Source organism: Passer domesticus, chromosome 7 (assembly GCF_036417665.1).
Source record: "Passer domesticus isolate bPasDom1 chromosome 7, bPasDom1.hap1, whole genome shotgun sequence".
Lineage (NCBI taxonomy): Eukaryota > Metazoa > Chordata > Aves > Passeriformes > Passeridae > Passer > Passer domesticus.
This window is the reverse complement of record NC_087480.1, coordinates 10,764,424-10,791,607: the sequence shown is the minus strand read 5'-3', so window position 1 is coordinate 10,791,607 and position 27,184 is coordinate 10,764,424. Positions and strand designations below refer to the sequence as shown.

Here is a 27,184-nt window from a genome sequence, read left to right as displayed (position 1 = left end):
GTTTATTTAAGGAATGACCCACAAAACCAAGGGAAAAAAACCCACCTCTGTTTCAATTTTCTTTTATCTCTGCTTCATTCAGGGTGTAAATACTCACAACTTTGTGTTCAGATAACATGAAGACCTTAACCTACAGTTCAAGCTGGGATTAATTCAATTTGAAATCTATAATTCAAAATATAGAAAGGTAGAGAAGTCTTTTAAAAAGTAAAATTACTTTCATTGTTTAACCAGCTCTCATTTTATGTGCAGACATACCCCCTCCCCTTTTTTATTTCTGACTTTGTTTTTGTAAGAGTGGAGTTGTCGCTGGGCAGGAAAGCCCTGCACTGCCTTTCACTTTTAGTGTTAAGTACTTGTGGCTTCACTGGAGTCCAGTTTATATCTTAACACTTTGGGAACTTTTATAATGGCTGTGACAAAGTCACTGAAGCAGAGTCCATCCATTGCAGAGGAACACATTTTGTAGACTTTAAGACAAATACCAGTAAAATATGACAGGCTGACCTTTTTCCTCTTGGTCACTTTTGAGAATAGCTATTTTTCCATGCACTGTGCAGAGTATGTATTCCATATATATCTACTGAACTTGGAAGGTTGTAATTATGAATTATTTCTGAGGGGAGTGGTTTTATAACTTACAATTTGAAAAGATTTAAATGCTGATGGTGCCCTGTTTCCGTTCTTAGTGAAGACATAAAAAGGTCACTATTCCTTTGTCATTTCACGGTGTTGTTGCTGACTAGTGTTAATCATTTAATTAAAAGGTCAGATCAGTCATCCTCCTCATCTTATACCTAGTGTGACTTTATTTTCTTTGCAAATGAACTGATTTAATATTATTAAATAATACTTGATTTAAATAATAATCCTCAGGAGAAGTGGAAATTCTCTTTGAAGGTAAGCAAGCTTTGAAGGTTAGAATAAACTGAAAATAGCTGTATTTTTAAAAATTATTTTCTCCATTAAATAATGTTAAAATCATAGGAAGGTTTTAATGAGAACATCTAGAGGCTTTCCTATCATGTGTTTTGCTGTCTGGTTAGCAGGACTACTGGAAAGCAGGAGTAAAAGTGCTACTAATTACTAAAGCCAGCAAAGCCCACTCTCATTTCATATGTCCTGTGGGGATTTGCAGTATTCCAACAAAGGCAAAATGGGGGCAGCTGGGGCTGGAAGCAGCTGTTAGTCCTGAGCAGCACCCAGGTGTGTGCTGGGCTGGGTGGGGATGGCATCACACAGCCCTGGAGCTGCAGAGCACCCAGGTGTGTGCTGGGCTGGGTGGGGATGGCATCACACAGCTCTGGAGCTGCAGAGCACCCAGGTGTGTTCTGGGCTCAGTGGGGATGGCATCACACAGCCCTGGAGCTGCAGAGCACCCAGGTGTGTGCTGGGCTGGGTGAGGATGGCATCACACAGCCCTAGAGCTGCAGAGCACCCAGGTGTGTGCTGGGCTGGGTGAGGATGGCATCACACAGCCCTAGAGCTGCAGAGCACCCAGGTGTGTGCTGGGTTTGGTGGGGATGGCATTCACACAGGCTGGAGCTGAAGATTCAGTTTAGATGCAATGTATATAGTATAGCATAATAAAGTAATTCATTAGCCTTCTGATAAGCTGGAGTCAGGTGCATCATTTTCTCTCCCCTCGTTGCCCTTGCTTCAATGCCCAGGGACTCAGAGGGACTCCTGCTGGGGGCTGCAGAGCCTCCAGGTGCCTCCCTTCAGAAGAGGCCCCTGCCTTGTAAATAAAGGAGTGCTGTGGGTGGCATTGCTTACCCCTCTCCCTGGAGCATGGCCTTCCTGCCAGGAGATTTCTCTCATCTGCTCCAGTACTTTGTGAGCAACCTTACTTTCATCTCGCAGTCGTGACATTCTACCTGGTTTAAATTTTTAATGGAAAATGTCTCTCACTCATTCATAACTCTGAAAAGCAGGCAAAAGGAGCAATAATTTGCACTGCAGCTATAATATAACACTAGGGCCAAGGTGACTTTGAATGAAGTGGCACAGTGGAAGCCTGGATGGAGTGATATTTGTAGAAGAAAGTGTGATAGGAGTCTAAGCTTTGCTTAGCTCAGTGTTCAGTCTGCCTCTTGTTCTGAAAACAGCTGCAACGATGGACAATACTTAATTCCGAGATCCTGTCCAAACTAAAGAAATAATTAGGTCCATAATTTTAGCTGGTTCATCAAGAATCTTCAGAAATTGAGAACCTTCTCAAAAGAAGGGATGCATTTATTGATCTTATGCGCAGATGTATAACAGTTAAAGCGTTGAGGAATGCTATTTTAAAATGACATGTGCAAAAATTAACATCAGAAACCCTGAGGCATTTCTAATGTGCCCAGGACATTGATCTCTATCTAGGCAACTTGCAGACTGTAAGCAAGTTCTCAGAAACTTTGTATATCAAATTATGACACCATGCTTAATGAATAGTGACGTATTTGTAGAAAGCAACATCAAGTTGATGAACAAGCTGTGATCTGGGTTATTTGAATACTGGGTTGTATTGAGCTTTTCAAGAATCCTCAAATGTAATGCTGTCTGGAGTTATCTAAAAAAGCTGAAGTGATTAAGTGCAGGGTTGTGATTAGCTGAACTTTGACAAGATGTGTTTGATTGTGTCAGACTGGGCTTTCTGGAGGAATTGCCTCTCTCTCTGAACCGAACCACAGCTTGAGATGTCAGGGAACATGGGATCTCTGGGCTGTAAATCTTAAAGAAGTAATTTTAATTGGTAAAAATAAGGACTGGGAAATGATCACAAAGAACTAGAATTAGTACATATATTTGTTTTTCAGCAGCATACATAAGGGCAGAGCAACTGAGAAATGTCAGGCAACCTGAGCTGTCAAGGAGTGAACACAGAGCTGAACTGGTTATTAGCCAAGCATCCACAAATGGCTGCTAAGCAGGTAAATAGTGGCAAGGAAAGTCAAGGGCAAGCTTACTATTTACTGAGCATTCAGCTAATTATCCATTTCATTAAATACAGGAATACTCTATCCTTTATGCATTGCAAAAAATTTGGTTTTGAAGTTAGAGTTCAGTAAGTACTTAATAACTGCAAAATTACCTTGAATTAGGTGCTTCTGTGTTTTAAATTAGCATAACTTTACACGTGGCTTGTGTTGCAAACTATCATTTCTTTTTTTGTTACAACAGGAAGAACACCAGATATGAGGAGAACTAAATGCAAGACCTGTGGTTTTGCATCTTTTTTTTCCTAATTCCATTTTCATAGCTGGTGGAGCTGTATTATGCCTATAGCCCACGATGGCTGCCTTGAATTGTGTCTGCCAGTGATGAAATGGAAACGTTGTTTGGAGAAAATGGGGACTTCTGCCTGATCAGCCTCCTTGTATTTGGAGATTTACAGCAGTACCTTGCTTCTACAGTTCTCATCTTGTTAGTATTATTCAAACAGCAAGTAGTATTCAGTAACAAACGGTATATTATTCAATAAAATAGACAGACTTTATTCTCTCTTTTCCATAGTAAAGAGTGGTTGTTAAGAACCTTTGATTTGTGACACTGAAACTTTGAACACACAGAAGCAGGATGACTCCAGAGTCAGCTAGGGCATGGTAAGTATCATTTCCACCACAGAACAGCTGAATTGTTCTGATGGAAGTCTAAGCATTCAAGCCTGATGTAGAAGAATACTTTTTTGGAGTATTGAACTTATGGAAACTAGTCTATAAAGAAAAATCATCATGCACCCTTTGACTGGCAGTGCATTTGAGTAACAGCCTGGGAGTGTTTGTAGTCAGTAACTTCAACATTTCATCCATGTAGAAAAAAAAAATATTTCTGTCCCACTCATTTCTCGAGTTTACATTCACATTCATTCTGTTTCAAAAGGAATGTTTGTCAAAGTGAAGAGAGAGTGATATTTGCTATTTTTCCATGCTTATAGTAAGTCCACAGCAAGTCCTCTGATTCACCTCTGAGAACTGCTTGGAATTTTATCTACCTTTCACTTATCTCAAAGAAAATCCCTGCTGGAAATGTGCCATTTTAATAAAGAAACTTGCCTCTCCTGTCTTTTGGAGTGAAGCCCCTCTCATTGCTCTGGTCTCTCCAGCAGCACACAGGGCAGGGCAGAGGCTGGAGCTTTTATCCAGGTGTTGTAGGGCACTTCCCATGGCCTTTCTGCAATGCTGCTTCTTGCTGCTCCTCTCCTGAGTGCTAGCCCCTGTTATGTATGTCTGCAGGTCACTTGGCTTGTGATTGCTCATCATTAGCTCCACTCTTCTCAGGGGCTGCCTTCTCATTTTTCTCCCTTTGGTGAAGCCGTCGCTCCTTGCCAGCCACTGGGACCTGTTTTCATACTTATTACTGCTTTTTGCTTATTACAAGTCAGGTTCCAGAGAAAAGTTCTGCATTAAAATGAAGGCAAATTTAAAAAATGAGCTTGTAATGAGAGCAATTAATCAGAGCAGTCTGCAGCATCAGCACTACTACTGAGTTTGCTGGTGGGAGGGGGATCGAATGAGAGGGCTGATGAGAAATGAGAAACATGAATTATTTGGGGCTCTGATGTGGCAATCTTTTGCATGAGGTACAGAGAGAGGCTGTTTGGAGACATTCCCATTCCTTTCCATCACATAAAAGGGGCTGTCCTGCAGGAATCCTGACTTTCCCATCAATACAGCAATTCCTTCCTGCTGGCAGCTCAGGGTGGCTGGAAGTGTCTCAGTCTCTGTGGGAAGCAGGCAGATGTGCACATCTGAAGGGGCTGCATTATCAGCTGCAGAATTACTGGGTTGATCCTTATAGCAGGACAGGTCTTACTGCTCCTAACAGCAGTCTCAAATCTGCACTGGCTGTAGCTTTGAATTGCAAATTAAAAAGGGATGGTTTTTCAAACTGTATCCAGGTTTTGCAAATAGCCTGAGCCAGACTTTGAGCAGACTGAAATTTGCTTTTTTTTCTTTTTTTTTTTTCCTGACATCCTTTGAAAGCTAGTGTTTCTGGTGTTGGAGGGGTTTTTTTTTTGGTGATTTTATTTGTTTGTTTGGGTTTTTTTCCTCCTGAATATTCTCAGTGATTTTTCTGAATTCACTTATAATAAATGAACTGATCTTCTAGGTTCCCAGATATCTCAGGTGTAGTCTGTTTATGTTTTCAAGTAAGAGAAGAAATTATTTGAAGCCCACAGTATTTTAGTCAAGCAGCTACAACACATGCTGTCTTTTGAGAGCGCTGTGCTGGTCCCATCCCCTCCATGAAATGCTATGTCAGGCATTCCCAAAGCAATTTTTTTTAAAATGCTGCCTCTCTGAGCTCTCCTCCAAACTGTAATGCAGAGCCAAATCTGTCAGGCCAGGCTCTCCTCTCTCTGAATTACCAGCAGCCAAGATTAATTAGCACCCAGAGCATTTCCAGCTGTGCCGTTTGTGCGATGCTGCTGCCGAGATGCGTCACCACTCACCAGGTCTGTGATTCATTGCTCTGTCAGTGCTTTGAGATACAGTGTGTGAGAATGCCATATAAATGCAAATATAAATACAAACACTGAATTCCCCCTGTTGGCTAGTGATAAGGTGCTCATCCAGATGGCACACAGTGATTTAAAAGTGGAAAACAATATTTGGAAGGAGGGGAAAACTCAAAGATTGTTCTTAAACCCTGTTTTCTTTTTCTTATGGAGGCTTCAATTGGAAAAAAAAACCTCCAAAACTTTGGTTTCTTCTTGGCTGCCTTTGTGGTGCACCAAGGTGATATTTTTCTGATTATTCAGATTAGAATGAGGATAAATTTTGGGATGTGTTTGGGAAATGGTACAATTTTTTGTATGTGGGAGTGTGGGTTCTCAGGGACCAAAGCAAACGAGGTCTGGTTGTCTGGATTCATTTGGGCTTCAGTGTAATGAGGATGGCAGGACATTGCTTTTGCTTCATTCCCTGATCACCTGCACTGTCTCAAAATGTATGAGGTGTTCCTGCCAAGGGAGCTGGGTCAGCTTAGGTTCCTCTTTCCCAGCCAACCAAAATGGAAAGAGGTGTTTGCAAAGTCAAGGCTGCTCTCATGATGGTATGGCAGATACTTTAATTTGTATTGCCTACTCTTATCTTTGAGTACATATTCTTAATGGAAAAGTAATTCCTTTTGTCTGCAAAGAATTTTGTCCTGAAGGTGCCTACATGTGCATATCAAGCCTATTTTGTCCCTAATGTTATAAGAACTGGTGGCACAGACTTTTTAATTTTCTGTGTTGCTGTACTGGTGCTGCTGTGTGTATACAGTTCTCATCCAGATACCAAGACAAGCCTTCTGTGCAGGTAATGCAAAGGGAAAGTTTGCAAGGTAAGACTAATTTTCTTTTTCTTTTAAATCCTGGTCTTTTGCCACTGCATCCACACAGATGGAAATGTGCTTGTTATACTCCCTTGGTCCAGGGATATTTTTTGGACTGAGTTTTGTGTGGATTTGGAAACTGGAAATCAGGAGAGGGTTGATAGGTGTTGCTGTAGTTTCAGAGGCAGCAGGACTCTGCTGGATCACCTCTGCTTTAAGCTCTGGGTCTCCTCAGTGCTTTAATAATCATTAGAGGCCTCTCCTAGTGGTATCATACAACAGCTTTTGCTTGAGTGTTCTTGCTGGAGTAAAGCACATGGCTGCCATATGTCATTCATGATTGCAAGAACCAATTCTCTAAATGTGTATAACTGCTGCTATATTTTAAATACTAATTCACTTTTACATGTTTTGCACTGACCATACACTACTTGCATTAACAAGACTGTGTCATTTGCTTGAAATGTAACCAGACTGTGTAATCCAAAGATGTTGGAAAAACAAAAAAACAGTGAAGGACACTAGATTTCTTGCTAATTTCTCTCTCTAGTGGTAATGTCTTGTTTTCAAGACTTTTAAGAAGAGAAGTTGGAAATCTTGGGATGCTTTTCTAGTTTAGCTAGATCCGCAAAGGATTAGAGGGCTTTACTCATTATTCCAATTATTTTCTGAAAACAAAATTAGACTTGCTGTATCTGTTGTAAGAAGGTGTTGCAGAAGGGAGGCTGAAAAAAGAGTGGGGATGGGTGATGACTGGTATTGTGGAGACAGAGGGGAAGGTGAGGAGAGAAGGCACAGGGAGAGAAGGGAACAACAGATTAGAGACAAGAGACTGGGAGTGAACAGAAAGATGCAGAAACACTTGGTGGGTGAGAATAGGCTGGGTAAGATTCAGGAGACAGCAGGAACAAGTCTGTCAAGCATCGTCAAAGCAGCAGGAGATTCTTTAATCCATAAAATTTTCAATAGACTATTGTAAAATATAGATCATTAGTTGATGGTAACAGTAACAGGAGCTTTAACATAGGTCTTGGCATCAGCAATGTGGACAGCACAGCTCATTTGTGAGTAGAAATGCATCCAGTCCATGTAGAAGTTGGAGTATTTCTTTGTTAGTATCCGTTCATGACCTACAGATTGACACATGTCTTGACATTTCTGGAGTGATTCCCTTTGCTCCTGGTTTAATTGAGCTGTTCTCTCATTCTGAATGTTATCCATTGTCAAATTTAATGTGGAACAAAACCAATGCTTCATCATTGCTACCTGCCCTGTTTCTCATATTAGATATATGTAAGTTCTCTAGCTGGACAGCCCTTTTATTGTGTTTCCACAGCAACCTGATGGCAGATTTGCCATGACTATAACTTTGACTTCCACTTAGTATATGTGCCAAATATTGCCTTTCTTTCTGGTGTTTCTCCTGTGCTTCCTCTTTCTTTCTTGTCTCATTATTTTAAAATTAATACTTGGGTTGGTGTCTGTGACTAAGCTTACATGAACTCTGAAGCTCAAGGGCCTTTGTCTCCTCAGCAACACAACAGGGGGGAAGATTTTAACTTTGGTTATCTTCAGGTGTATTATAGTGTAATATTTGTGTGCTCTCTTTACAAAACAGGCTTTTAGCATAATTTTTAGTTTTTGTAACTTCTTTCTTTCTCTGTCTCCATTTGCCCTACAGATTATTTATATTGATGCTTTCTTCTCTTAGTTTCTGTTTCATTCCATGGCCTGTTGTCAATAGTAAAATGTCACCCTGTAAGATAACATATAGAGACAGAACAGAAGGGGGATACATGGTAATTGCAATGATTGACTCCATAACAAACAGGATGTTTGTTGACTGTGTCATCTGATGACAAAAACTGACTTGGAGAACTGAAAATGGACAGCAAAATTTCAGTGCTGAATCAGTTCACAACTGAGATTATCAGCACTAGAAATTTAAGGTCCAGTTTTAAGTTCACCAGTTTTGGATTGTTTCTGTAGATTATTCCCTACTTTTAAATAAATGATGGTTTACCCTGGAGCATACCAACAAAAGGTGGTGCCTGCAGGGTGTGTGGGAATGGGAGATATGTTCAGGAAAGGAAATAGGACTCCCTTAGCTGGATAAACATGGGTTGTGTTCACTTTTAGAATGAAGATAAATAACAGTGTAGCTGGCATAGCTTGCACTCTAAAAAGGACATCTGCATTAGAAGTTCTGCCTTGATTGGTGACACCAAAGTGTGTTCAAAGTGTATTTAGAGGTGAAAAACTCTAGAAAAGAAGAATTTTGCAAGATCTGATTGGAATTAAGTCTACCATGTGCTGGATGTGCCCTCTAATCCCTCATGGTCATCAGCAGAGTATTGTCATTGAGATTTCCCCTCTGGAGAGAGTGAGCTGCAATAGGTTGCAACTAGCTGACCTAAGTTAATATTCAGCTGTGTACATAAAAAATGGGGGTTTTGACAGTGTTTAATTCATTTTCAGCTTTGCTCCCACTGAAACAATCTCCTTTAGAGGGTATATAGGTGTTTTGGCTTCTGCAATCCTTACAACTCATTAACAGCACTGGGGTGCCAGACTGAGGGGAGGATTCCTTTCCCTTTATCTTCGTTAGACTCCCAATGTGAGAGCAATTTATTGTGCCCTTGGATAGGATAGCAGGGCTTTGAAGGCATATTGCACCATGGATCCTTGCTTACTCAAAATTCCCATGCAAACTTGAGAGATTTCCTTGAGTATAAAAAGCCCTGCAGGACCAGGTCTGTTATCTTTCATGGCAGAAATACAGAAAGCTGCCAGCTTGAACTTTGTTTTTGACAGGTTAAATGCCTGTGTTTCATCTTTAAAATAAACTTTATAATTGTATTACAGAAAACAATCCTCCAAGTTTAGTGAGGCTGCAAATCAAGGATATATTATATGGTGTTAATGAGGAAAGAAACCTACCAACTCAGTGGGAGGGAGAAAAAAGAAGCTTATTTTATTACCTTTGTCTTTACTGTAAGGTTATGGAAGAATTAGGTAGAAAAGCTTTATAAAAACATTTTGCTGTTGAATATTTGCCTAGCAATTGGACATTCTGGGAATCACAAAGACCTGGAAAAAACAAATGAGAAGACACAGAAGCGAAATCTGAAATTCCTCAAGAATTCAGCCACTTTCATTTGACAGATCATGAGAACAAGACAGATCATGACCTGCTTATGCCCAACCACTGCAGATCCTGCCGTGCAGCACAGCTGAGAGTGTTTTAAATTCCCAGGGCCTGGAGCTAGGAAGAGACCCTCTGGGGAAGGGACAGGATGTGTTTTATACTGGGGTTTGCCAGCACTGAGCCAGCTGGGCGAGCCTGACCTCATTACAAACCTGGAGCAAGTGCACAAACTGACTTATTTTGGCTCTACATGACTGGGACAGCATCACATCAATACATTTGTGAGAAGATGAATCAGACCAGCCAGACTTTAGCAAGACTAAAATTATCCTAAAAAAGAGCTTCAGGGGTACCTATCTGTAGAGTGAGAACTTTTCTTCCTTGAAGAAAAGGAACATGGAGATTTTGGCAAAATTTGATCAGTGTCCACCTTGTAGGTATACTCAGCAGCTGCCTCTGTCCCTGCTGGACCTCACATGGGTTTCTGAAGGAACAACTGCCTCAAACCTTTCTCTAGCTCTCCTTCTGACCCTTAGGAAGCTCTTGGGTCCCTTCCAGTTTGGGAAAGGCTGTATCAGCACTCTTGAGTAGCTCAGGATAGCAAGGCACGAGCTCAGGTGCAGGCAGGGGTCTGGGGCAGATCCACTTGTCCTGCTCTGACCAGCCTGTAACACCTCTGCAGATGAGACACTAATCACTGTGTGGCAGTCTCAGAAATGCACACACACCTTTCAAGGCTGGGAGACTTCAATCATTTTCAAAGTGCAGACTGCTGAAGAGCAAAGCAACTATTTATCAGTCCATGTAGTAGAACCCAAGCTGCTTATTCTTTACCAATTTGTATCAGATGGGAAAAAGTAGATTTTTGCAAAATTAATACAAATTAAGAGGAAAATGCTGATTAGTTCACTCAAGCTGCCTATGAAGAATGGATTTTCTCTTCCTTTAATATGCTCTGCTAGTCTCTTCTTCTGTCTCAGTGCCTTTTCCTCCCCTGCTTGTTATAGTATGTAATCCAATACTGTTATAAAGGGCCCACTATTTTATGTGTGCAGCTTCCAGCTCCTGTTTCCCCTCTGCTGTATACAAGTATGGCCTCAGGCTCTCTGCATGCTTAACTGAAATAAGCTCCCATTCAGCAGGTGAGGAGGATGCAGGGATCTTGTGTGAAGGCTGTGGAGCAATCTCTTGCCAGGCTGGTGCATGAGTGCCCACCAGGAGCACCTGGAAGCTGTGCCTGTGCTCCATGTGCACAGTTACAGCTGATTTCTGAGGATGTCAGCCCGAAACCAGAGTCATACAAGTACATCAGTGAAGAAAAGGGCTGGCTGGCTGCAGCACAGAGCACAGATGGCTGTAGTAAAGAAGCCACCTGCTGAAACAGGCTGGGCTGAGTAGGGGCTGCCTCCTTCCTCACCAGCCAGGGCAGAGAGCCTCGTGTGGGAGAGAGAGAAGCAGCTCTCGAGGAGTGGGTGTAAGGCACAGTGAGAGTTCAGGGAAAGGACACACTGCCCTGGGTCAAACATGTGTTTTCAGGGAAAAGTGCTTTGGAAGAACCTGTCTTGATTCTTCAATGAAGTTTTTTCAGCATATTTTAAGATGTACTTTTGGCTGGTTTTTGACTACAGATTTTAGGAACCCAGGATTCCATTCTGGACCAATAAAACACTCTCTCTGTTCTTATCTTGGATGAAGGAAACTGCAGGAAATAAAACTACTAAAATCTATGCAGCAACAATGACTTGTGTCTACTGAGAATTAAAGATGCAAGGCAAGAATACGATTTGAAGTCTGGACAATTAGGATGTGACCCACAAACAGGAAAGAGGACTTATGAAACAGAAATGCAGAGAAAGAAATAGAGGTAAACTACTGCTACCACCAAGGCTGCCAACACTGTAGTGGGGGGTACTACTGCTAAGCACAAAGATTCCTCAGTGGCAAAAGTTCATCAGGAAAGACTGAATATTAAAGAAATTATATTTTTAAAGGAAATAGTGTGGTTTGAGATTGCAGTTTTCATCTTCATCAAAGTCTGATCAGGACATTTTGAGGTTCAGACCATCACGGGAGAATTCAAAAGGTGTGGCCTCAAAGGGCAAATATGACACTGAAGTGTTTTGGAGAATAAGGCAGGATGTGCTGTTTGGAAGCTCCTTGTCCTTCTCTGTCAGTAAATATGGGAAAAAGTGAAGAATGCCTGAGACAATGACTGCACCCTAATTCAATGAATCAGGAAAAGCTGAGATGGTGCAGAAAGGTTCTGCTGCTGGAACTGACAGTACAGAGAGAGAAGGACTTCTTTAGAGAGTGAAAAACCCACTCCCTGCTCTGTGCTGCTCTTTTTAGGCTCCTTCCTCTTCTAAGTTTTTGCCATGTGGAGGGAGGAATGGGGTGAGGTGAGTGATTTCTCCTTCCCTTTCCACAGATTTTTCTATAAAACCTCCTGACACAGAGGTGATTTTCCCTCCAAGTTTGTGTAATATTTCTGGAGAGCACCAGTGGATGTTGCCGGGAAAGACTCCAAAAAACTGCAGAAATGTAAGCCCTCATCTTCGTCCTGAGCCCTTTCCTTTGTGATCTGCAGTGTGTCAGCTCAGCGGGAACACCCTGGGGGCTGTGCTTTGCTTTCTACACCCAGGCAAAACCCAGCTGTTCCTGTCAGATGCCTTGGGATTTCTGTGATGGAGATTACAAGTGGCTGTGCTGGAGGTTTTGATAGAAGTGGATGGGCAATTACTTGTATCTTAATCTGAGAGGCAGTAGATCCCCTGAAACCAAGTCAGGCTGGGCTGCTTTTGCAAGTCCTATTAAAGGATCGTGTGAAAATGCTGCTGCCTGCTAGTGGGTCAGAATCACTGTATTTTGTGCTATAAGTGTGAAATCTTTTTGAAAGAAATAATATAAAGATGACCTCAGGACAAGAGAATCTGATATTCAGCCAAGCTAAATTTGCATAAAGAGAGTGCAGGAGGAGAGAGGCAAACTTAAATAAGTACAAGGTTGTTTGTCATGATAAATGAATGCCCTCAGTTGTCAGATGGACATGGGAGGTAAGCAGCACACCTCAGCACACCATTCCTGAAACAGAAAGGGAGTGTTTTCCAGACAAAATTGTTCTAGTGTCTGTCCTCAGCTGGTTGAAAACTGCACTGAAATAAGTCATGGATGTCAATAACCAAGTCATGTCAGAGACGTAAATAAAGTCAGCTCTGGTTGTTAGTCTTGTTCACTTCTATATTTTCATCATTGGCTGCCTAAATTGAGTTTATTTTATAGATTTTGTAGGTTGTGAGATCCAGAAGAGACCGCAGCAGCTTTGCAGAAAATAATCAGAATTCTTGATAATTTTGGGAACTCTGTCACTCAATAAGGTCAGGTCTTACACTTATGCAAATATTCATGCAAATATACACTTTGGATGACTAAAATCCCAAAGTGCAGTATTTAAATAAGGAATAATTAGTTACTCATTATTAGTTGGGCCTGCAGGTTTTCCATCATAAACCAAACACAAGTTAACATTACCTTACCTTGCCAAAGGTAACTCTGGGACAATCCAAGAATGGTGTTTAAGACACAGAATTTGTTCATTCCATTTCTATGCTACTTTTAATAAATACCTAGTTTATTCTCTTAGCTCTGACTAGTCTCTGTTCCAGGTCAGCCTCTCCAGGCATCATTGTCACAGTTTTCCAAGGCGAGTAATAGACCTCAACCAGGGAGAATGACGAGAGGTTTTCTTTGCTGAGGTTGTTTTCTTGCTTACAAGATGGTAAATACTGGAAGAACTAATGTAGTCTACTTTAAGGAAAAGGAAACTGAGGGTTTTCAACATCTTTGAATATATAGAAAGATTCTTCAAAGGGAAAAATACTCCTTTATGCTCACTGGACTGTGAAAAGACATAATAGACTGAGTTTATATGGATGCCTGCAGTCAGAGATACCTAGATTGTACCTCAGAAAAGTTTTCTAATAGTAAGTGCAGTTAAGTAATGGAATGAGGGAATATTGTGCTCTTGGGTAAATGAATGTTGCTGAATGTTGCTCTTTCTCCTGGGAAATGCAAGGATGTCTCTCCTGCAGCCCAGCCCCAGGAACCTGTACCAGCACTGCTGTGCAAGGGGCTGGCAGGATGGTTAAAGGAAGTCCTTCATGCCTAACCTTCATCTCTAAACTTTCCATTTCTGTGCATTTCTGCCTTCAGCTTTGCTAGCAGAGGCTGGACCACTTATTTTGAGTCAGCATCCCATCAGGATTTTTGTCTTTATACACTCTTTCTAATGTTCACCTTCCTCCACTCTCTCAAGTCTCCTCAGCTCACTCAGCAGCAGACTCACTCTATTTACAGAGAGAGGGAAAAAGATTTCCTAAGTATGGCTGGGATGCTGCTGTTCCTGAATTGTCCTAAGGCAACCTCTTTCATTCCCTTAAATGCATATATAGAGCTTACTGAGCATCAGTTGGATGTGTGAAATTAGCTGGATGAAGCTGATCCTCTGGTTATGCAAAAATAAGATATTACAGAGAAAAAGTGAGGGGTTCTAAAATTTAGTGGCAAAAACTTGCCTCTGTTGAAACCAGTGGAAATTTTCACTGACTTTGATGGGATCATAAATTCACAACAATCCTTATATTTAGGCACAAATTGTTAAAGATGCAATAACTTCACTGGAGCCTTGTCAGTGTACAGGAGAACACAATTCTGTAAGTCTGGGGATTCATGAAATGATGTGTTTCAATATGTGGGTTGCTAAGTTGTTAACTCAAATGCACTGTGAGTACTATCTGAAAAGCTAATCTAAAGTAATAAAGCTAATGTGCTCTTGGAGCATCCTGAGGATTTGAAGTCAATGCAGTTCTTGAATGACGAACGTAATTTTGAAAGATATAAAACAGTTTATAAAAGCACATTGCAGTCCATTGTAGAGGAGCATCTTACTACTTTTTTCAGTGGAAATGAAATCTTTGCTGTGGCATGAACTTTGGGTTGATCAATCTTCAGTGTAGTCACAAACACAATTTACTGTTATTACAACAATTTGTTGTTTTTAAAGCACTAGCAATGTTCTTAGCAATTTGCAGGTGGGTGTTCAAACAAAAATTGTTCCCCAAAGGAAGTAAAATACACACCTGTTGTAGATAAAAGAATAACATATATGTTGTGTAGCACACAGCATACTGAGCAGGTACATGCTTTAGTGATGATCTTAGATCCTGCATGGATACAAAAGGGAGAAAATCTTTATTATAGTTTCCTCCACTGCTGTATTATTTAAACTTCCTTGTAGGTGTTTTCCAGTTTCACTCTATTGGCTCCAATATATGCCACAGTTCCTTCCATTTCCTTGAGCAGAGGAAACTGAACCAGCAGTATTTTTCTAGGAGAGACATTTTCTTTTCTGCCATGGCTACCAGGCCACTGGGGGCCCTGAGCCTCAGCCTGGTGCTGGCAGAGGTCACCAAGCTCACAATCTAGAAAAGGTGACAATCACGTGCATTTCTAGCATGTTTAGCTTTATATTCATGTGCTGTGAAGGTATAGCCCACAGGCTGTCCTCAGCTCTGGGACAACAGGGAGACTTCTGTCCCCTCCTTTGTCTGGGGAAAGGAGCAAAAATAGTTGGTCTGTGTGTCAACTCAAACTGTGCAAATTTGGCTGAAATCCTGCTGTTGTAAATAGACTTCAGTAAAAGTTATTCAGCAAAAAAATGTTGTGACAAAAACTCCTGTCTTACCTTCAGAAAACATTCAACCCAAGTAATGGGCTCATTCCAGTGGCACTGCAGGGAAAGGGAACAGAAGCAGCCCTGCTCTTTGAGATGGACATCAAACAGGTTTAATGCATAGAAAGAGCAGGTCCTGTGTTCCCACTGTGCTGGGAAAGCAAAGCAAGTTCTGATCCTGACAATGGCATCTCCCGCACTTCTGGCTCAGTGCCAGAGTGTGTTCTCTGCGTGTGCTCCCCACGCAGCCCCAGCAGCAGGGGCATGGCTTTGTCATTGTCATTTCCACTTGGTCATTGTGTTTGCCACTCTGTGTAGGTAGGTATGAGCTAAAGCCACAGAAAATTCAAAGGCTGATGAACAATAACTGAACCCTTAATCATCCAAATCTTTTTCTTCTTCATCATGTTCCTTCTCCTGATCATCTCTTATAAACCTTGCACGTGTGTTGCTGCAAAAGGAAAGGCAAGCCCTGTTCTTCCTGTGACAGATGAAAATTGTTTCTAAGGGTGACTTGAATTGTCATGTAGAACCAGCTGCTTTTTTCTTGTGTTGGTTTTCTTTCGCCTTTTTCTATTCCATTTAGGTTTTGTTTTATTTTGTTCTACTTGCTGACTTTCTGCAATCTGCATCTGTTTATAGGGACAGCTAAAATGAAAGCAAGTAAATTAATGGGTTGACTTGCAGCACAAGATTGAATAAGTTGTTTAGATAGACATCTCCTCAGGTCTTTGACTAGCTGTGAAAACTCCTGCATCCATTTCCTTTGCATTATAGAGGTACTGAATTAACCAATAAATTGAACTGAGCCTGTTTCTGTAAAATCTGTGACAAAAGTTTAGACTTTTAAACAAATTCAGACAGCATTCACATCTGTATTTTTTACATGTATTCTGTGCACAATCCCTAGGAAATGAATGTTTGTTACATTATCTAAATTGAAAATAATATTTTTGCAGTGAGTACATGAAGCAAATTTTGCATTTAAAATTTTGAAGTACTAGAAATGGAGATTAATTTCTGAAAGTTGTCTTTGAGAAATGAGGAAATGACTGTGTAAGTAATAGATCATCCTCTTGTAAGTTTTTTGCTCAATAAGCACTATTTACTATGTTTTACAGGACGAGTAGTTAACATGTGCAAATGTTAATGGTTGAACAAGAAGAAAGATATCTGACAAATTATTCACAGTACAGAGTGATTTGACTTTTTTTTATCACTGTGATCTTTTAGTCTGACCTCCTTTGTAACACGGTAGAGGAGACTTGGATTAATTATTTCTTAATTGAAGCGGAGTAGAGGTTCTGGTAAGATGTCATATCCTGCTTTAAAAATGAACATGATGGAGGTCCCGGCAGAAAATGTGGCAAAAGACTCCAGTAATTGTTTGTCCTCTTTCTAAGTTTTGTGTCTTTTTTCTCTAACCTGAATTTCTCTCTCTTTGGTGCCATATGTAATTATTTGTTGCATTGAAGAACCTATTATTTATAGGCATTTTTCTTTATGTTCTAGTTATTTCACTCTGTGTTTGGCTGTCCCTTTATTTTGCAAATGGAGCAGATGCCAGCATGACTCATATGCTGATAAATTGTTTCTATATTCAATGGGAAAGCTATCTTATGAGGGAAGAATCTTTATAATAATTTCTAATTGCTTAATACAAAATAGTTTTTTAATTTAAAACTGAAAAAATAAATACTTTAGAACTCGCAAACAGAAGTCCAATGACAAGAGAAAAATACAATATAAAGGCAAAATGGAGTCTAATATATAGGAATATTTGTGATGAAAACAAAAGGTAATCAGCTGAACAGTATTAAAGAAGGTAGGACCAGGTTCCTGCTAGAAATAAGCTAGAATAACACACCAGCTTTCAGAAGTCAGTCTTTGCTTTATTTCCCAAAGACAAAAACTCTTTCCCAAGTATGTTTTCTCTCTCCAATGCTCATGAATGCAGTGGCCTCAGCAGGACCCAGCAGCCCTCCAGCCTGTCCCAGTCAGAGGCTGGAGGACTCTCAGCCAGTTAAAAAATAAAATCCTATTTCAGATGTTGAGCTAGAGATCTAAAGATGGACAGTGATACCCCACTGGGTGGAAAATGGTAATTTCTGCACCTATAGCCAATTGCTGAGCTGTATCAGCTTCCCAAGTTGATTTATTAGGTGACTCGTTGTCACATCAAATTGCCATGACTGTGACTCCAAGCCTTTAGTTTTTTTTGACAGCTGTTAACAGCTCCAACTTCTTGCCTCCCCACAAAGTGCATATTAGTTTATTTTTGAAAAAAATCTTGTAGTCTTTTCTTACACAAATGAATTATTTAATTCTTCTGTGGGACATCACATCCTACACCTCTTACGTTAATGTGGAATTATTAGTGAAGGGAAAAACCCTCACTGTTTCTTATTTCTGCATCTGAATATAAGCCTCAATTTGAAAACTGCAAGTTGCATTCTAATGTTCTGATTTTTTTTTCACTGATAAGCTTGATCTATATATATTTGTTGTAAGTAATTTGAGAACTAAGATATGATTTTTGTCTATCTTGAATTGAAACATTCTGACAGATTTTCACCACAGTGAAAAGATTTCACCATTGTTTACAAATTCTGTCCAGCCTGAGGTGATTTCCATTTTCTTCCCTTAGATGGTGCTAATAAGGTACAAAAGCAGACCCAGGCTCTGCAGTGTTTTAGAAAGAACACGAAGTACAATGAAAGCTTGTTTGGATTTTGTGAGCAATTTCTTTCCTCCTCTCTGTGCTACATTTCTGCCTTATTTGTGCTTATTCAGGCTCCAGAATGACACTATATAAAAGTATCAAATTTGGTAAACAATTACATCTGATGACTATATGTTCATTTTGGAAAACTAGAGGAACAAATGTTGTCTGTATCTGAGCTGCAAAATGAACAGACTTTTCATTAGCTTTGTACTCTCCCAGGGAAAGCTCACTGCCAGAATCTGAACTCTGGGAAAATGGACTTGTTTTATTGGTAGCCAGTGTTTTTCACCATTAATTAGGGGCCCCCACAAACAACTTTTTCTTTGGTGTATAACAGTTATCCCTGTGCACAGAAGCATAGAAAAATTTGCTCAGTAGAAAATGAAGGAAAAGAGAATCTCTAGCAATTTTTCCTCTGGGTGCAAGTGTCAAGGATGTGTGGACCATCTTGAGCAACCATGTTTGTATTTTTTTCCCTCACTGTAATCCTGAGTATCAAGCTGTAGACGAGTAGTTGTTTTATGAAATTTCAGTATAACATAGGGTCAAGCTCAGGAATGAAATTTTGCCACATGAGGATTTTACAATTTCTCAGGGTATTTTAAAATACAAGCCCCACATCTCACTATTTTGCATGTCCAGTGTAGAGGTAAATGCTTTCAGAAGTGCATCCATGAGCTGAAGACCAGGATGAGCATCATCTGCAAGAAAAGTGACAGCTCATCAGAGGCTTCTCAGCCCATACATTTGGCAGCAGAATTATCCTTTCATCCTTTCCCCCCTCTCCCCACCTTCACCCCTCCTGGCTCACCATTTCTTTGCTCTCACAGGCAGTTCTCAGCTTGCCTGGTTGGTTGGGGTGTCTGTTGAGCACATAATTCATCCTGAGTGCCCATCACTGCAGAGGAAGAGACACAGGGCTTGGGAGGGCAGGAGTGGCATGGCTCTGGATCCCAGGACCTGCAAGCTGAGTGCCCAGAGGAACCACACAGAGTCAGCTGTGTCCTGCCTGGGGGAGCTGCCAGGATGTAATTAGCACTTTGCTCTCTGGAGCAATATAACTAAGTTCACCTACAATACATGGGTGAGAGAGACTTCACTGTTTATCAAATCTAGTTGGTTTGATTTAAACCCTCTAGGTTAGCCCAGCAGTGGATCTGTTTCTTTTCTGACCCTTCACTCATATTCATTATTGATTTTTCCTGAAAGACGTCAAGGCAATTACCACATGCCACTTTATTTTATCCTTTCCAGAAGAACCTTGAATGAAGTTTTAGGACACTGTGAAATCAGGGAACATTCACTCCAGTCAAACACAGCCAACACTTTTTGTTGCCTTTGAGGTACAAGTTTTGAGTGCTTTCCTGATTAGAGTGCCTCTGTGATTGCTAATGTGTGGTGAGTCCCACATTTCTATAGCCCATCTACCTCACATGGCTCCCTTTGACAGGCCAAAGTACACTTACATGGGCTTCTTTGAATTTAACCATCTTGTTCAGGGATTCAGCCATTGTCTATCTTTACTTTTTTCTATTGAAGAGCCAATTTACAGTGCTTTCAGCAACCAGACCTAAAATCTAAACATTAAAGCTCCTCTTTACCCTTTCATTACCTAATCTTACATTTTAGATTAAACCAGTGACATGGGAATGGTTTCCCAGAAAGATATAAAGTTAAGCTTTCCTCTGGTGAAGTCTGTGACATTTGAGCTTCATGAAGATTCATTTTTTTTGCTGCTATTCCAGCTCAGGCCTCCTACCACATCACAAGGCTTTGTGTATAATCATTACACACAGAACGATAACAAAAGAATTTTACTAGTTTCCAAAGACAAGGCCATGAATTTTTAAACAAAGAGAATCAGGGGGCTTGTACAATGTTGTGTCTCTGATGGTGAGATTTAGTTAAATAAGCAATTCTATTTTGACATTGAGCCCCAGTTCCATTCAGTGCACAATATGGACAGAGATCACTTAATGAACAGATGTTCAGTTTTGGTTTTTCTCAGCATGTGGCATAGGGCCCTATTTGTCAGGTTTCCCACTCTGATGACTGCTCAAAATTTCTAATTTTCTCTTGAGTTATGTGACACTTGTCATAGCATCAGGGCAAATCCCAGTTACATGTCAGCAAGTGAACTCCTGTGGTCCTTGTTTGGTTTGTTGGACTGTAGCACGTTTAATTTGGAAACACTTGGAATTGTACCTAATTCCTAATGTTGCTCTTTATTCACTGACAGCTCCCTCAAAAGCTTTATTCATAGATTGCATTAAATTCTCAGATTTCTGTGTTCTGTGATGAGTTGATGCTCTCTGTATGATAAACCACATAATAGCATTTTCTCCATTTTCCATTTAGCAGAGCAGCCCCATCCACTGCGGAGTAGCCCGGGGTTAAATCTTGCCTTTAGGCCAAAATCTGGGTAATGAAGATGATGTAACTGAACTTAAATGGTTGTTGTTATCCGCTGTAGATGTTCTTAACATGCTTCTTTCACATTCATTTGGCCATTCAGAGAAGCTGGGTTTTTCTGGAGCGTTGAATTTCATGGTTGTGTTTTGGTTGAAAGGCTCAGGGGGAAAATTCTCTGTGTCCTGGCCAAGGGAACACCAAGGCTGACACTTCCTTTACAGTGCAGATTTCCTCTTGTTGCACACACTGGCTGGCACTTGATTTTTTGATACAAAATAGCTGATGGTGCCAGGTAATGATAAATTGGATCAGAATTGCCACTGTGATGTTACCAGATGCATCCTATTCCAAGTTTCAGATTTTTGTTTGGCAAAACTGAGTGACTGTTACAGACACATTGGACAGGAGGGCTTTAGTGAGAAATCAATAGGGAGATCAGTGGCATTTTCAGCTTTTGAGTGTTTGATTTGCAGTCTTGATATTTAATATGGAATTCCTCATGAAACTCATGCTTTCACATAACTTATTTTTAAGCGATCAGTGGGGTGGGATGGAGTGGTTACACAAAGAGGAATCAGTTCAAAAAACAACTTGCCATAGTTTTGAGATCTGTACCATGGCCCGTGCAAGTGAAATTGCAAACCAGATACTCTTAATAGTTTTATTGTAATGGTTTAATTCCTAATAGTGTTAAGATAGAGAATATGTATAAAAAACTTTAAACATTTTCACTTGCTTACTTCACAAGGTTTAAGAGCATTGTTAAATTATGCAGTATGGCAATCCTCTTGTGAAGCTGTTGTAATAACCAGTCAAGAAGAGCTATTTCTACAAACACGCATTAGTGTATTTCTAAGTGCTCAGAACTATTACCAAATTCTGCTTTCTACATAAATATTTTTAGTGTTTGAAACAATAGCTGCTACATTTAAAAGAATTCTGGATGATGTCTAGCACTGTAGCTTTTTAAACAATATTTAAAGGCTTGACAATACTTGTATGGACAAAAAAGATTTTGTTTGTTGTGATTTGTGAGGCTATACTAATTATGACTTGTTAATTCTTGGACTTCTACCATCTCTGAGCCAAGAATTTTGACAGAAGTGTTTTTTTCCCTTGAAAATTGTCACTTGGATTCTTTGTTCTTTACATCATTTCTATCAGGATTCTTTAATCTCCTCTTTAAAGCAGTTGTCCAAAGCAAATGCAGAAACAATAACATAGACCCCTGGTGACCTGTCTTACTGCATTCATAATGAATTGCAAATATTCATAACTATCAATTGGTTGCAACTAACACATTGACAATAATTAATGGAAACTAATTGGGAAATATTTATGGACAAGAAATAAATACATAGTAATCAAGATTGATTAATGAATGACATGCCAACCCAAAAAGGGGTGAATTTTTTTCAAGAATATGGTTCTGTGCAATGTGCTGTGCTGTAAATTTACCTGCAGATATCCCTTGAAAGGTATCAATGTCTATATAAATTCTGCTTTGAGCACAATTATTTGCACCTCTGCGGGGCTGCTAAGGCATGAAATTCAGGGTAGGTGTAATACAGAGAGCATTGTCCAGGGCTAGAGATTGGAAACTGACTCTCCTGAATGTAACAAGCTAGGATGGGTCAGGATTTCTCAGGGTTTTGAATGCTAAAAAATAAAATCAAGGTCAGTCTCTAATTAAGTGGGACCTGGAGTGAATATAAATTATTCCATTCACCCATGCAGCAATGTGACCTGCTAAGGAGAAAGAGGCTCACAAAGGTGTTTTTGTGACTTTGCTGCATCCCCAGCTTGAGCTCCTCCCAAGATAGTTCAGCTTCTTTAATGGCAGAGCAGTTTCAGACAGATTTTAATTCTGCCTGGGTGGGGCCATTGTGGAGAACAGCAACAAAACTCCTTCCTCAGGCATGTCTGTCAACCCTTTCCATGCTAGATTCATCCTCCTTGAGAATGACAACTGTCTTCAGCCAGTTAGTTTTGTTGATCTCATCAATATTTGACTCTGTCAGAAAAATGCAAGTAGTACAGTGCCAAAAATGGATGTCTGCCAACTGATTTACTGTCTCAGGCAGATTGTCCCTGAGTCCCTGTAAAAGCATCAGACCAAATGTATAAAGGAACACTTTATTCTGGGTTCTCTCCCTGCCAAAATGTAGGCCTAAAAAAAAAAAAAAAAAGGCAGTTCTACCTCATCATCTTTTTTCAGTTGATTCATGAAATGTCAGGAGTCTAACAAATTTGTTCTACACCAAGAATAAACTTGCAAAAGGTAAACTACGTTCAAAATTATGGCTCTGGAAACCCTGACTGCATTGTCCAATGGGAGTAGGCTTTATAGGAGGTGAAAGTCCTGGAAGGATAGGTTTTGGTTCTCCACTCTCAGGTTCTTGAGCTTCCTCTTGAAACTGTTTGACATATCATGTTTTTAATATGAATCAGATGAATCTCCTTAAAATCCTTTCAAAACCAAGGCAACAAATGTCACACAGTTCCCAAAGGTTAATGCCCCAGGCTGAGTGACCAGGGAGCAGCACTGCCTGGTGAGCCAGAGCCCAGGGCAGCACAGAGATCTTGAGTCTGGTGCACCAGGCAGGAAAGAGGAATTGCCCCGTGTCAGGAAGTGCTGATGGCAAAGGGCACTCCCTGCATGTGACGGATCTGCCATGATCCCTCTCTCCTGCAGAGCTGCTGCTGACAGCAACCATGGGTCTCACTGAGAGGAAAGCACCCCACAAGCTTTCTGAATGTCTCAATGCCACACTCTAACAGAGCCTACCAGCTTCCAGGGGCAGCTGTGGGAGATAATCTCTTCTGAAACTTTGGTCCAACTCTCTGCTTTGCACCTCGATTTTAAAGGTGTTGGGACCCTAAAATTTCTGGCCATAAAGATTTTGTACATGGCAACAATAATTTTCCTTTATATATGAAACTAGAAAGAAATACAGGGAAACTAGGTGAAAAGTAAATCTGCCACAATGTAAGCTTTGCAGCAGAAAATATCAAAATAGGGAGATAATGCAGCATCTTTAGCAGAGATGGGCAAAGCACTAAGATTCAGCAATACACATTGTTCAGCATTTCTGAATAGCACTAGTCATTGAAAGGGCTGATCTGTGGGTGGTGAGCAATCAGTGAGATGTTCTTAGATAGAAATGGCTAAAAGTCTCATTTAAAAGCAACCTTTCTTCCATTTGGGTGAGGAAGAGCAGCGGGTTTATGGTTTTCCTGTAGCTGACAGACTTCAATTTGTTACTCAAAAAAAAATAATTTTACAAATGCCTTTTTTTTTGGCTAATGTGTAAATGTGAATTGCCAAAGACAATGTAATGATGTAAAAGGACCATCAGGCAGTCAGAGCAGCTTCGCTTTTGGATGAACATGCAGGATAAGGTCAAACAGCCAGATTTTTAATTTGATGCTTTCCCAGTAAGAAAAAGATCTCCCCTGCTAATGTAAGGAGAGAGGGGGTGGGGGGGAACGCAAGGCAAGTGGAAGCAACCACAGGGGTCCCTGAAAGCAGTTGTATAATGATTATTTGACAAGGCTTCCTGGATGCTAACAATCCCATTAAAAATAAGTTGGCAAAAAACATTAGGATCCTGAACTGACTGAAAATGAAAGAAGAGAAATGAGGAGGGATTAAAGTAAAGCTCAGAAATAAAGAACAACCACTGAGTGTGTCCACGGTGGGAGTCTGTGAGCCTGATGGGAAGCTCTGGGTAATTAGCTGTATTTGACTTCTTTCTTATATTCAGAAATACTTTTCTCTCTCCTTTCTCCCCACCCCATATTTTCTTGTAGAGCATGAATTCTTGGAGGTCACACTCTATACTGGGACACACAGCTTTAGGCATTGTACAGGCACATCATTAGAGATAATTCCTGCCTGAAGAACTTTAAATCTTCATTTACCAGGCAGAGAAGGAAAATAGTAGTATCACAGGTTTGCAAATGAGAAGCTGAGGCACAGAGAGGTGAAGGGGTGATTTCAGAGATGTTCAATTTTCACTTGGACTCCTATGAAAATTGGGTTTTTCCAGAAATCCTAACACCTCTAAAGTGATAAAGGCATAGAATTGTTTAGGTTGGAAAGACTTTTCAGATCAAGTCCAACTGCTAACCCAGCACTGCCAAGGAAAATAAATCATGTCCACAAGACCCACCTCTACATATATTTTAATTACTTCCAGAGCTGGTAACTCCACCACGTCCCTGGGCAGCCTGTGCCAGTGCTTGATGACCTTTTGGGTGAATAATTTTTTTCTAGTATCCAATCTGGTGTCATTTGGAGGAAGGAGGGATGTGCAGAGATGAGGCTTTGATGGTCCCTCCTGTGCTTCAACCTTACCCCTGGCAGTCCTTGCCTCACTCCATGCAAACCAGTCCCAAAATGCTCCCACATGTGCAGCACTGGGCCAGGGCAGCAGTGTCTGCCCTCCTGATGGGATATTTTACAAATGCCCTTCAGTGGTTCTCTGTTAGATGTATGGACAGGCCTGCAATGCACACAGCTCCTTCTTGGTCTAATTGGCAGAAAAAAGCAAAAGCAGCTTTTGTGGTGACTGCAACAACAAAAACTGGAGATGGAGATTGTTATATAGTACAAATGTGTTAAAAAGAAACCACTTTCATGTGTGTGATGACCATTAGTGAGAGCCCTGGGAGCAGTTTTAGTTTGGGATGGCTGCCAGGGGCAGCAGCAGGGAAGGGCTGTGCCTGGGGAGGGCACCTGGCTGCTGGGGACAATGGGACAATGGCCATGCTGAGGCCCTGAGCCACAGCACCCAGCCAGTGGCCAGGCTGAGCCTGGCAGCTGGGTTCCAGGGCCAAGCTCAGCTGCCCCTGGAGCTTCCCTTCCCATGATGGACCATCTGCACGTGTGACTGTGCTGGAAGAGCTTTGCAATTGCTGTCCTCACAGGGGTGGTTTGTTTCCTCCTCAGAATGGTCACAAAAATAAACTGTTTTTATATGAAAGAGATAAATATTGCTGTATCAAGCAAGACCTTTGTGATGTACTGAAGGCCAACAGTGTCTTGTCTATGTCTGTTGGTAAGTCAATACTAACATAGATCTGTTTTCTCTAGTAAGAAAAATTTATATCTTGAATGCACTATTACAGATGATTCCCAACATAATTTCAGCTTCATGGCAAAAAGGATGAGAATTTTTTCTCATGTTGCTGCTTATTTTCTCTTTAACTCAGAATCTTTTCTGATATGTTGACTACTGAAGCTTGTGGAAGATTTGCCTGTTTTATTTGGTTTGATTTAAAAAAACCCCACAAACTTTTAATGTTGACAATATTCTTAAATTAGACATTGTGTTAGTCTTGAGCCTTCTAAGTAGCACTTATATGTCATCTTTTCAATTTGTTATTGTACATGCTCTATAGAGAAAGTAATTTGAAAGTGAAAAATACACAAAACAGATCAGCTGCTTGGCAAAGCTGTGACAAAGCTCTGAGTAAGGTTCCACAAGGTCCAGGTAAAAGTTGGCTTGCTTAGAGACAGAGGTTACATGAGACAACCTCCACAGGTTTTTCTTCCAACATAAATTATTCTGTGATTTTATGATTAACTGCAATTTTGTTCCCAAAACCCACAGTTCTGAAATACTGCAGTTTTTAATTCAAAATTTATGACTCATGGAAAAAAAGGCTCTTCATCTTAACCATCAACACATTTCTCACATGACTGACTGTAAAAGAAAAATTGTCAGTTGCATGTGATTTGTTACTTGTTCATACCATACTGAAGGGTTGTTTTGTAGCAAACCAGAGAGGTTTTAATGAAAGAGCAGCAAAGTGTAGGGACTGTGAATATAACCTGAGAGAGAATTTGAGTGGCCACATGTGGGTAGCAGCTGTTGCTGGGGTAGCAGGGCTTGCAGGAGGGGACACAATGGGCAGGGTGCTGCAAGCCCCAGCTCCTCAGTGGTGCCTGTCCCAGAGCTGGGCTCTGCTGGCCACTCTCAGCTGAGATCCAGCGTGTCCAGGGCACCTCAGCTGGGATCAGCCAAAGGAGGAGCACAGAGTCACAGCCACTTCTTCATGAATCTTCAATTAGTGAATGGCAGCAGAAAAAGCAGGTCCACACAGGGCCTAAGTCAGCTCTGAGCTCTTGCTGTGTAAGCCCAGCAAAGTGCACTGCACTCCAGCAGAACCAATGATTGTTAACTTTGGTGTTTGCTCACTGGATGTCTGTTGCCTGATAGAAAATCTTCTCTATAGCCATTTTCCCATTAGAGAAATAAAATAAAAACGGCAGTGAAGAGGAGCAATCTGGCTTATTAGAAAGACAATTGCATTAACTATCAGAATAGCAAATTCTGGTTCTTGTTCTGTCTCTCTTTTCCTGGAACACCTTGGGAGCCCCTGTTCCATTTCTCCATACCTAATTTCTGAACTGGAAGATGGATCCAGCAATGTCAGGGTGTTATGCTGGGGAGGGAAATTAATGAGCAAACTCCTTCATGGACCAACTGTGCCTCATTTTGAAGGCCTTTCCTATGTGTGTATATCAAAAATCCCTGTTTTTATAAATCTTCTGCTTTAACAAAAGTAAGTCTTCTAACTGAAGCCAGGTTAGACGCAGTGATTCATTTCCCAGCAGTGTTTTCCTTGCCACACGTGGTCAGGTTGTAGATCTCTCGTTGTGTTTTCCAGGGCAGGTGAGCTGGAAACAGCCAAAGAACAGAGCTTCTCTAGGATCTGGAGTAGGAGAAGGTGATGTACTTATTTGTGTCTCAAGTTATCTAACCATTAACTATCTCTGTTCTCATCTCTCTCACCCTGCTCCCTCCAGAAATCTGTTATTGAAAGGAAGGAAAAGGGAAAATGTTTTTAAATGGGC

The 27,184-nt window shown here is 40.8% G+C and overlaps 2 long non-coding RNA genes across 6 annotated transcripts in view; both read left to right on the top strand.

Annotated features, from left to right (window-relative positions):
- Nucleotides 1–27,184, top strand: part of LOC135304444 (uncharacterized) — a 200,686-nt gene that overhangs the window by 154,346 nt on the left and 19,156 nt on the right. The gene's annotated exons all lie outside the window — the stretch shown is intronic.
- On the top strand, nt 5,092–9,959 carry LOC135304445 (uncharacterized). Its single transcript, XR_010365840.1, has 3 exons — nt 5,092–5,443; nt 6,255–6,315; nt 9,368–9,959. It is a non-coding gene; the product is annotated as an uncharacterized LOC135304445 (long non-coding RNA).